The following is a 13,020-nucleotide window of genomic DNA, read 5'->3' on the forward strand; positions in this document are numbered from 1 at the left end:
TGTGCAAGGTAAGTACAGATCATTGAAATAATGCAAGAACTAAGATAAATCCTCCATCTTCCGCTATACCTTATTATATTCCTCATCTATTCACTTTGGATGAAAGCATCTGTTCAGTAAGTAAAAATTTTAAATGAAACCTGAATAACATTACAGCCCACTCAACAGCGTGTCCGAATCTGTCAGTCGAAAGTCTCCAAAATCAAATAAATATGAACAAGAAGTTCAAAATGCAAGTTGCTCCCCGGTGACACCTGCAGACCCAGAGTAGATCTCCCTCTACTCTCTCTCCTATTCACTGCTTCGCACTGACATTCTGCCAATCCAATTAGCAACAGTACCAGCTCGCCTTCACTTCCATTTAATATGCTTGCTCAACTTTTTTGGTGGGATTAAAGGCGACTCGTTTTAATGTGGGAGGGAGCAAGCTGTGAAGCCTGGGGAGAGTAGATGAGGAGGGTGGGAGACACAAAGACAGACTTATCATACAGACAGAAACATACCGAGAAATATGGGGGCGAAAAGATGAGAGATGGGGTAAAGAGAGAGGAGAGAGGCAGGGATGTAAGGAGAAAGGAGAGGAGAGAGGGAGCAGGGCGCAGGGGTAAGGTCAGAGGAGAGAGGGGAGGAGGGTTAAGGAAAGGATGATTGTACTGGGTTTAAGAGTCAGATCCTGTATAAACTGGAGAATTCTGGTCTAATCCTGCTCCAGATTCACCTCTTCTGACTGTTCAGCTCTGTCGCGGAGGAGCTCATTCACACAAAAGCCTGTTTTATTCAGGGCTTCTACATCTAGCATCAATCATTCCTCTAATAGCCTCCCCAGGTCATACCAGAAGCTCATCCATACCCAGATGAGGTTTGTGTTTTGGTCAGGTCTCTCCTCCACCTCCTCTCCCTGTCTGCTGTTGCGAGTGCTTTCATTCTAACAGGCGAGTTGAAACCTGTAAAGATTTTTAAAAGAAGATTTGACATTTACAGGTTTGACTTGGACAGTCAAGTGTCAACAAAAGGACAACGTCCTTTTAACACTCTCAAGGACATCTATTAAGCGTAAGTGACATCCTTTAGTCTGCCTACCACTTAATTGTCAAGATGACTGCCCCGTGATTCAGTCAATGCTTTTGTCCCTCTGTACCTGTTGCCAGGCATAGACATAAAGAATATCTAGGTTAGTGTAAATCGTTAACTACCCACTGGATAAAGGGGGTAAAATTATTATAACATTATTATTTGTCTTCAGGCTGTGAGATACCAATATCTCTCTATCTCTCTCTCTCTCTCTCTCTCTCTCTCTCTCTCTCTCTCTCTCTCTCTCTCTCTCTCTCTCTCTCTCTCTCTCTCTCTCACACTCTCTCTCTCTCTCTCTCTCTCTCTCTCTCTCTCTCTCTCTCTCTCTCTCTCTCTCTCTCTTTCTCACCATGTCTCCCCAGTCATTCCCTATCTGTTTCTATGGTCAACCTCATTCACACTGACATACATGTCTTTCAGCCAGACATTCTCTATCTGGCTTTATATTCTACTCTATGGTGAATCACTGCTGGCTTCATTCACAGCAGGGTTGAGGAGCAAGGTTGACACATGGGTAAAAATGGAGAAAGAGAAGCATACAGACATTGTGATGGAGAGAAAGTGGGAGAACCTTAGAGAGGAGATGCAGATTGAGGAAAAGAGAGACTGAGGGAGGGCGAGAGGTAGTGACAATCGCATAATATAAGAATGAGAGAGAAATGACAGAGAGACAGAGGGAAAAAGACAGAGAGAAAAACAGACAGTGATTCCTGGCGACACTCCCTCCTGTGTAGACATACCCACCATATCTTCACCCATCAATCACCCTTTGTGTCTCCCCTCTCCTTCTCTGGTCTTGTTTCCTCTCCTCTATTTCCCTCCCCTCTCCTCTCCTTTCCTTTTGTCCCCTCCCCTCTCCTCTTGTCTCCTCCCCTCTCCTGCCCTCCCCTCTTCTGCATTCTTATCTCCTCCTCTCCTCTCCTCCACTCCCCTCTGCCTTCCTCTCCTCCCCTCCCATCTCCTCCCCTCCCATTTCCTTCCCCCTCCTGCCCTCTCCTCTTCTGTCTTCTCCTCTCCTTTCCTCTGCTCTCTTCTCTCCTCCTTTCCTCTGGCAGTCGGTACCGTGTACCGGAGCGTAGAGTCCCTGTGGACCAGTTTAAAGTTCAGCCTGTCAGGACTGACGCAGATCTCGTCTGGTGCGCCTGTCGGCAAGAGGTGTGAGTTTTCTTAGCGGACTGATAAAGGAACCTGGAGTTAGACTCTGACAACACTGCCAATCTCCCAAGCAGTGGGTGGTGAGATGGGCTCTGTGTGGGGCCATGTATGCGCCAGGATACAAAGCCATCTTGGATGGTAATGGACTTGCAATTCGACATATACATGGTTCATAGCTGATGTGTGCAGCTGACGTGTGCATGTGCATATTTTTTAATTGTCAAATGTTTGTGTAGAACAAGGGGTTCTTGTTGGTGTTCTCTTTGAAAAGGAAGGCCATGCAGACATCCATCTGGGAGTTTACAGTAATTGAATGTGTTACAGTAACCATACCAGTTGTCAGTCCTGTAGGTATTTATCTGGCATGTAAGCATGAGCAGATAACTCCTTTACATAGGTTCTCTGCTGTGCTACAATATAGACCATGACCTCAACACCAACGACTTCCAGAAGTTGATTTTACCACAGAAAACACTTATGAGATAAAACTCTCATTAAACAGAACTGCAAATGGAATCATTATCATTGTCTGCACACATACTTAAACTAATGATTGTGTTTTTTAAAGAAGTGGTCTTAAAACTCAAAGGGATTGTGTGATCAAGGCACTGCCAGAAAGAAGTCTCCATTTATTTTCAATCTGATTCAATTCTTTCCTCTTCCCTTCCGAAACGTTCTTTCATTTGGAGGTCTTCAAAGGCCTCTATATGCCAGAGCTCCCAATCACACCACACACGTTTGGTTTAAAAGGCTTTGCTCCCACTCAATAAAACAGGGGGAAACTCAGCCTTAATTAAAGCCAACTAAAAATAGGAGGCAGGCACTTTCATTTCAAGTCATGCGGTGAATAGGAAATGCTTTTTTATCAGCAAAATAAGACTCATGAATACAGAACAGAAAAAAAAACAGAGGAGGGTGAAATTGGGTCATCTTGAGTTTAGGGAGCACTCCAAAGACGGGGGTCCCGGCTGATGGGATGAAAGATAGAGACTCTGCTGTGGATGAGAGGGAAATGAAGGCGTGAGGGAAGAGTGGAGGAGAGTGAAAGAGTGAAAAGGGTGCAAAAAGGGGGCCTGTGTGCCCGTGTGTACACGTGTGTGTGTGTGTGCGCACGCGTGTGTGCGTGTACATGTGTGTGTGGGTGGGCAGTGGTGGAGGGAGAGAGTTGGAGGGAGTGGTTTGTATGTGCATAACTGACAGAGAACACTTATGTCATTCACATTCTCTTGACAAGGGAATTGAAAACTGCCGTATATAATAATTATGGAAAAATGTAGCTCTCAGATCACACCAAATGACTTCAGTAAAAAACTACAAAAACAACATCACAGACCAGTCTAGTGTAAGGGTAGACATCTTGGCTGCCGTTGCCTTCCCGGTGACAGATTCTATTGGCCTTGATTCTGATAAAATACCTTGAAGTCCGACTGTGGCAGACGGTTGTCCTGGTGCTTTAGATTCCTCCCAGGCTTTCTCTTTCTTTTTTCCCCCTCCACTCCTTCCCTCCTGCCCTCCTTTTCTCCCCATCGCTCTCTCCCTCTCTTCATGCTGAAGTGATGATCTGTTTACATTTCTGAAATGCCAGGGCCTTGTTATTTTCCCTATATTATGTGGTTTTGCAAGGGGGTGAGGTGGGGGTGGAGGGTGGGGGGCTGGTGGGGAGCTGAGTACAGGAGGGGTGAGTAAAGGGGGGGGGGGTTGATGGTGCCTCAGAAGCAGGGAGGTCCCTGAAAAGATGGACTTTAATGTATTATAATACACAATGTCTACTGGTGTGTGTGTGTACAGGTGTAGGTGTGTGTATTGCATGTGTGTTGGTGTGTGTGTAGGTGTGTATGAGTGTGTAATGTGGCCCTGAATTCAGACCTTACAGTGTCTCCACGTATAACAGTGTACAATCAAGTATTCCAAATAATTCAATTGGCAGCTCTGCTGATAGTTCTATACTTGGATTAACATGGCTGCATGTGACATTTTCTTGGAAAATACTAAAGACAAGAAATACCATCACAAAGTCTGCATTTGATCGTTCCTTATGAAGCAAGCAACACAACATCAATCTCAGCAGTGTAAAAAAAAAAAGAGGACATTATCTTTTACAAAGCTGACATACAATTTTCAAGGACATTCCTGAACCATTAATTGACTTGTGGTTTTTGGCTATCTTCCCCACTCGTCTTCCTCAATTTGAAACCAGTCATTGATTCTGGATGGCAGCCACTATCATTTCATAGAAAGTGCACTGAAAGGCAAGGAAACTAAAACAAATTGAATTTAGTGTGCCGGTATTTGTAATGAGAAATTGGAGATGTTGCCACGTGTGACTGAGAAAGCCAGTCATGGATGAAGGGCGCTACGGAAGAACTATTAGCTACAAACAGGAAGGATTCATCTGTTTTGTACCAACAGCTAAAGTCAACCGATATCTTCCTCATGATTAATTCAAACACAGTATTAACATTGTATCTTTACAGTGAACACGTTCTCTAACTGATGATACTGTACACAAACAGTGTAGCAATAAGACATGGGTACTACATAATGGTGATCTTTTACTTTTCTGAGGAGTTTACCAACCATGGAAAATATCAGAGACATTTTAAAATAAGACCTTGTTGGAGGACCATAACTTCTGTCTTCAATGTCATGACACAGTTGGTTTGGACTGCCTCTTTTCCCTGTTACAATAGCATGTTGCCTTATTGGAGTTGAAACTACCCATGGCATTACTGCCCTTAGGCTTGCTATCACTCTTACATGAACACACACACACACACTGACACACACACACCTCTTTCTTTATCAGGCTTCTTCTCCCACCTGGTTCAAGAAGTCGTTCTCTCTGGAGCCCTGGAGTGCCCCAATTCTGTCTCTCTTCGCTCTTTGCTCGGCACTAGAATATGTATCACACCATGTGAATATGATTCTCACTGAACAGGCACATGAGCACACACTCGCGCGCACGCACGCACAGACTGCCACACAAACACACGCACACAGAAACACACGTGCACGCCCATAAACAGGCATCAATCTGGCTCTTTATGTGGAAAAGCTTTTGGGGAGTAATGTGCCAGGCGCAGCACAGACAGGCACAGTAATAAAGGGAGGGAGACTCAATACATCAGAAGCAGCTGTCAGCCAATATGCCAGGTGGTGGGGTGTAAAGAGGAATGAGATATGGGGGGAATTGGAGGATGTTCATTGTCATTGGTGGAGATGTCAATCTATAGGGCTAAGGCTTTGACAGTCCTGTCACTGTAATGTAACCCTCTATTAGCCCTGGTGAAGCATTGAGTCCCAAACAGACTGTTAGCGCATAAAGGACACATCAAGAGAAGGGCTCCACTTTGATCCTGCCCGTCGGACATGGCCATAATCAATAGCAGCCAATCAGAAGAAATGAAATCCCCCCGACTTAAAAGTAAGCGCTTGCAAATCCTCTTAAATGCACGGTTGAGTACCGAAAACACTCTTTTGTTATTGCACCCAGTAGCTTTCTGTAATATCACTGCAGTCTAATTGAAGAATGGGTCAATATTTAGATGGCGCTGAGAATGACAACGTGTTTTCTTTTTGTTTCAGAAGTTGGTCTTTTTGTCTTGTAGCTTATCTTTTGCCTAAACATGTATCACTGTATTCTAACTTGAAAACAACAATTCAGATAACACATTTTTTAGCTCAATTTTGAATCTTTCAATCTATAAGAGGTTTTCCCAGAACATATTCAGAAAGCTCCTTGAACACCGCAGAATGTTACGTGTCAAGCCCCCAAACTCTGCAACACATTACTCAAACAAAGATTCCAAATCCTCCATTATTTCCTTGCCTTGAGCTACTCACAAAGGCTTCGGAATGATTCACACCGAGGATGTTATGTACTCTGAGTTCCGTGTGGTGTCAGTGTGTCTTTGGGAGGGGGTGGGAGGGTGCTTGGACATCACAGGGGGGCAGAGATAGTAGGGGCCGCTGCCAGCAGTCTAGTAAAACACCCCGAAACTAAGTGACAGACAGAGAAGAACTGATGATTCACACATCACACACAGCTGTGCACTCTAATTCTATAAGAATAGAACAGAAATGAATAATATCTGATGGAATGTTGGAACGATTTCTGTAAGCTTTTTTTTTTTTTTTTATGTTGTAACCTAATAATGTTGTAACCTAATAAACCTGCCTATAATTCCATTTAAGTATCCATGTGCCCATGGTAACCGTAGAGAAACATCTGAACTATGAAAGTAAAAACAGTCCCAATCACGTAAAAACAATTAATGTTACAATCTGCACTCTACATAACGTGTTCTACATTGTACTGTCCATGACACAAGCAGAAATCCATCAATAACCATTCATTACTCAGTAATCCATATCTCAGAAGAAGAAAAAAAAAACTTGGCAGTTTGTTGGCTTTAATTACTGAGCAAACTCTTGTCACAGCTGTGCCAAGTGTCATTGAATTGTTTGCTGCTCAGAGAGAGACTGGGCAAGATGGAGGAGTTGCCTTCCCTTCTGGATAAAGGAAATGAAATGCATGACGACAATGAGGCTGACGAGACCACATGAGGAAAGAATCTAATAAGAGAAAGGTCAAAATATGAAACGCTTTGGCAAGTGGAGGAGGACATTGACAGCGCTGGTATTTACTCAACGGAACCCCCCTCTGAGCATTCTGTTCTAGAACAGAGAGAATAAAAAAACACAGACTTTAATGTACATCTTGTGTTGTTCTGGTGATGCGATGCAAGTTGAAAGTATAAAAGGGAGCCCTCATTGCAAGGTTCCAATTTTTTTTAAGACATTGAGTGCATTTTTACGATATATACAACTTAAATTTACGCATTGGAATAAATATTTGCATAATAACAAATTCCGGTAATGTTACCATGTTAACAATTTAAATAGTATATACAAACTTGTTGTAGGAATGGAACAGTCATTATCACCATGCTAATCCTACTGAGGAACAATCCTGAATGTTGAGCTCAGTCTATCTCTCCCAGGCTGTGGGTAAATCCAACCTGGCATTGTAAATCTTCACTCACATATCAAGTCCTGTGATCATGGAATCCGATATTAATGAGATCAGCTTTGGACAGATGAGGATTAAGGTGAGCGCTACCCTGCAGAAGCCACCTTGCGGGAGAACATTTAATTTCCCTGTAAATCTAATATCCATGCACTGTATTCAATATGGAGCCGTAACTAGGGCGTGTGCTCAGTTTGGTTCGTTGACACAGAGCTTTCTCTATGTGGAGCTCGACTGTGGAAGACTTCAAAACCACAAGAACAACACTAACTCGCAGTCGTGTCTGTGTCATCTGTACTACCTTCAGTCCTGTTGATAAAATACCCCTCGCATACGAGCTGTGTTCACTGACCCATGTCTGTGTCCCGTACACATGCGGTGTGTTTGGTTTGAGGCAGCATATCTTGTCTGTCACAGTGTCTGTTTGCTTAGGGTACTCATATCAACTCATCTCCAGGATTGCATGTGTTGGTTAGGCATGCCTTTTGAGGAGTAGGGAATGAATAGTAGGGATATATCAATCCCTCAGAGGGAAAAGGAGAGGTGTGCATGCGTGTGTTTGTGTGGATGGGGCCGTGTCGGTCTGCATTTCTTTTGGTGTGTGTGTGTGTGTGTTTGATTGTGACAGACTGACAGAAACATGTAGAACTGCAGGATTTAACACTGCTTGATTACAATGGTGAGGATGAAATTGAATCCTATGTTGTCAACAAAAATGAACAAAAGCAAGTGGTCTTCCAAAGGCGTGTGAAGGTAAAATACTTCATCTTAAGGACACCACTTAATGGCTACATTTCTCCTTGAAGGTCATTTGGGCTTTACGTTCCATTTACAATTGTTTTTTGTTTTACAGTTATTGTGACAGCAAATAATAGAAAAGCAGGGTTGAGGGACTGCCACAAAAACAAACCAATATTCTTAATTCAACAGTGTTAGTGTACAAGGACAGTCTAAAAAGCGCTTGCTTTGGCTACCTTACTGTAGAAGTAAAATATTGAGTCTTTGAAAAAAAGGATGCTGTCTAATTGCCAAGACATCACATAGCCCCTTCATCCATCTGAATACAACATGGACCCTCAATCACACCTTACCTACCGCAATTACATAAGCTACAGTAAACAGTTCCACAAGATGCCTCAGAGTTCTCAGCAGCAAGGTACATGTAAAATACATACAAAATAAGGTAGCATGTACTTAGAACAATGTTTCTTGCATTGATTAAGGCTTGCTTTACCTCTCCTTCTCTCAGATACACTCACACACACATGCGCAGCTGAACAGTATTACACATGGCTGAATAATCCTGGGCTTTTCTGATGCAATATGTATCATTAGACGTTTGTGTCTGGCATTCATTTTGATCTTGAAAGACAAATAATAAATAAATATCTATGTTCCGGAATGGGTGAATAATGCATGACTACAAGGCAGAGACCAGAGATGGTGGAACTCAGGGATCTATACTCCGAGGAGCTCTGCATTTGAACTTGAATAAAAGAAAATGTCTGCTGCATCTACAGTATACAGATGCTCCTATAGCCTTCTGGGAGATGTATTTTCTTCCACAGCAGGAGGTAGCTTATGAGGCCCATGCAGCTGAACTTAACATGAAGATCAGGTACACACTAGTACACAGGTCATATCACAAGATGGATTATTCAAAAAGGCTGCATTGGACTGAAGGATGAAAGATGTGTGATCGACCGTGCGGCTGTGTTGATGTGTATTACAAGTGATATATCAATCGCCATGATTCAAAGTGAAACACAGAGTTTCAATTACATAACTGTAACTCAGTTGTGTCAAGTGTTATGTTTGTGTATTTCTGCGTGTGTTTGTCTTGCTGCGTGTACGTGTGTGGGGTAAGGGGGGACTGGGAGTGTTTGTGAGCGAAAGAGAGAGGTTCCGTTGGCCTGTGTGTGTGGTTGTCGTAGCATGTTTGTGTGCATTTCAATGCCGCTGTAGTCTCATGCAAGGTATGTGTCTGTCTACATCAGCAGTTAGGATTTCCCTATAAAACCTGTTATTCACTTTTTCACCAACTTCTATGATTAAAAACACATTCAAATGAATGACTGGATGTAACCTTCTGTTCATTATTGTTTTATAATTAAGTGATGGTAGGTAAAAACTCAAAAGAACATTTGAATGAATGGAGTTGGTCCATCTCACCTGCCTGAATGACACATCAGGGTCTCCCAGGACATAATTGGGCCTTCTCTAAAAGGACTCCTCAGAGCTGTAATAAAGCAGCCTTGAAATCTTTTGACACTTTTTATGATTACATGAAGTGAAAAAATGCTTGATGGCTGCACCTTTGCAGAGGCTAAAGCCATTAATTGAGCCAGGTTCACCTTGCGGTAGTAAAGCAATGTGCTGTTAAATAGGCCTAGATCTGCAAATGTTACCACAGTAAAAATTGGGACATCATTATTTGGTCCAATTAAATTATGACTGAATTATTTCTGTGTTTAAATTAGGTCAAATATATTAAACCGCTTGGAGGGATTGTAAGCTCGACAAGGTAGTTCCAGTGTATGTGAGTCACTCTTATTGCATATGGTATTCTAGCTCCAAAAATATTACAGGTTGTAGGTTGTGCAATCCAATAAGAACGTAACAAACACCCCTCAGGGAATACCAAAGTTATCCCAGCATGTACATTCCGTGTATCAGGCAGTTGGAATATGAACACGTTTCTAACTGATTTTTGTAATTGGCAGGTTGATATTAAGTTCATGTTAATTGGATATGCTGTAGCATTCATACCATTAAGAACATCACACTGAAGGGTTTGTTCTTTCCCCTGGTGTGGACGTTCTAGTTTATTCACATGATGGTCTCCGCCTCGGCCTCCCCCCCCCCCTCCCTTTTTTTCCCTTTTAACAGCATGGCCAAGTAACAGCATGGCCAAGTTTTTGAAATCAACACTTTTGTTCTCCCATGTGTCATTGTGCTACCTTGCCAGGCTGCTTTGCCTCTAGTGCAGCCAGGACCCAAAACCAAAGCATAGCCTCAATCTGTAATTTGGACGCCATGACAAATGGTAGGGGCTACATAAGAGGAGAGCCTGGCCAGGCAGAATTGTCTCAAACATAATAAAACTACAGGTGCTAGATCGTCTGAGAAAAACCTGGAACTTAACTGCTACCAGATGACAAGCAGAAATGAAACTTAAATATGTTCGCACACATACCATCATTTTAGGTTGCGTGGACACAAGCTGTTATATAGGCCATGTGCCACACTTTTTTTCTGAGTAGTGACTATGTACTATGCATATTGCTTAAAAACCAGCCTACATTTTGTTGTCCATACTAGATAATAATACTGGGATGATGGCAACCCACCATTTCTATAGTTGGAATGTATAAGCTCATGGAAGAGAGGGTGTGAATGTACTGCACTCATAGCCCCTCCCTTTATCCTCTCCTCCTTCCTCCTCCAATCAGTTTACCCATCATAGCAGATAACACGGCCTGCCAAAAACGGAACCATAAATAGGCACAACTCACAACAAACTGGGTTAATGACGCAGGTGAAATGTCCGCTGCCTTTCAACATCTGATTCACGGTTACTTCTCATCCCAAACCTGCTTTGCTCTCTCTTGTCTCGGTCTATCTCTCTCGCACACACAAGTGCGCAATCATGCAAACACACACATGTGACTTTTGTATCCATGAACTATATCTTCTCTGTCTTATTGATCTCTTTAAATCTTGTATCCTCCTTTCCTTCCCTTTTCTAGCTCTAGACTGCCAGTCTAGTTTAGTTCTACATAGTTACTTAATTTCTCATCCCGTAAAATACGTCAATTTTGTGTCCAGCAGTCAGCCAGAACCTTGGGCTTAATGACACATCTATCTCTACAAAAATTGTTTTATTTCCACCAACCATGTAACAGAGGACTAAAGGCCTTATTGTGAGTTTGATAATTACTATTCATTAACCAATCGTGACATAATTTTCCTGATAACATTAATTGCCAAGTAACTACAGCAACAAGTGAGTAAAACAAAGCACAAAGTGTGTCCAGTCATTTTAACAGCACCACTCACTTAATCATTTAATGATGATGGGGGGGAGCATTGAGACTGAATAACCACTCAGATTTCTGCATGAACAAGTAATTCCAAGTCTACGTCATCGGGTCTCCAGCCTATCCCTGATGATGACACCTTATTCCACTCTACTGATGGCAACCACCTTTTAAGCCCACTTACCTCATTCTTCAATGTTCCTTGGAGGCTAAGCAGCGCTACTTTGTTAATAAAGAGATTCATTTTGTCCCTGCATTGCTCTCAACATAACCCCTAGACACTGATGATGGAGAGAGGCATTACAGCTCAACAAAAACAGAACGAGAGAGAATTGGAGAAGAAAAGGAGCGAGGAACATGCTATTTAGCTATTACAAAACACGTCTTGAAAGACAATGAATATTTCATAGAAGGTAGAGGTCCTTTATCCTTTGTAGGCAGACACTGTGCTAAGGGCAGCCTGTCTGTTTCCCTTGATAATGATGATGACCCAGCCAACCCTTTTTTATTAACCACAACACCAGATGCATTAACAATCTATCCGTACCAACCCTACGGTCTCAAACCATTGGCAGTGTGGGCTGTTGAAGTTAAGCCTTCAGGTTACTGTGTGCTGTTTGAGTTAGGCCTACATGTTAATGTGTGCTGTTTGAGTTCCATACATTCAGGTTATTTCCACTAACCGTTGTACCTCAGGTTGTCTGAAGACAGATCCATCAGGTTGCTGTGAATATCATGCCAACCCAGGCCTCTTAGCTGCTCCTTATACTGGGCATGAGGGACGTGGGTCCATTTCTGATGGATATCCAAGTCTACAGTTTAAATTATGCTTTTATAGGTTACAGTGTGTATGGACAAAATAGCTAAAATTACTCGTGTGGCATGTGAAATTATGCTTTTATAGGTTACAGTGTGTATGGACAAAATAGCTATAATTACTCTTGTGGCATGTTGTATAAGGAACCATGAAGCTTTATTGTGGTCTGTCACCATCATGTTCTGCATGGACAGATGTCATTAACTGCAGGTTATGGATGAGAGAGAGTGAGGGAGGAGGGGCTGGGGGGTGGGAGAGAAAAATACTGTGACGTGAACTTTAATGAAGACTGCTGAACAATTAAGTAATTAATTATAGCTGGCATCATCACTCTGTAAAAGTGTTAATAGTTTTTTTGATGCACTCTGTTACACTCAAAGGAACATGTGCAATGTGTTCAGGTTGACAAAAATGGTTGCTGGCCAGGAACCAGCAAAACATCTTTCACTGCCCAGTGATGACTGACAGCAGTATGGAATATTACCAGCTTAAAGCGTATTGTGCATTGCATACATAGTGTGTGTAATTGCATTTATTATGCATGGTTTAGTCTACCACATACCTAACCAGTTTGAGACAAGCTATAACCTGCTGTACTGCATGTGTACATGATAAGTAACTTATGGCTAAGATGTTATGTTGCCAAATGAGAGATGCTTGCAATTAAATGAGCAAATACAATTATCCACCCCTTTGCTGTTTAGAAAGACTGCCTTTTTGACTTGTCCCTGGATCATAAGTGGTATATTAAGGTCTCGCATACATATGAATGTGTTGTTTGTACTGGGGTACAGCCAGTACAATCATTCTGCACATTAGTACTTTGCTGTTTTGGTTTACTGTTTTCCCAAGAAAAAGGTCATACTGTCACCCTACCCCGTAATTTGTAAGAGCTTCACCAGATTCTG

This window comes from Hypomesus transpacificus, chromosome 8, assembly GCF_021917145.1.
Source record: "Hypomesus transpacificus isolate Combined female chromosome 8, fHypTra1, whole genome shotgun sequence".
NCBI lineage: Eukaryota > Metazoa > Chordata > Actinopteri > Osmeriformes > Osmeridae > Hypomesus > Hypomesus transpacificus.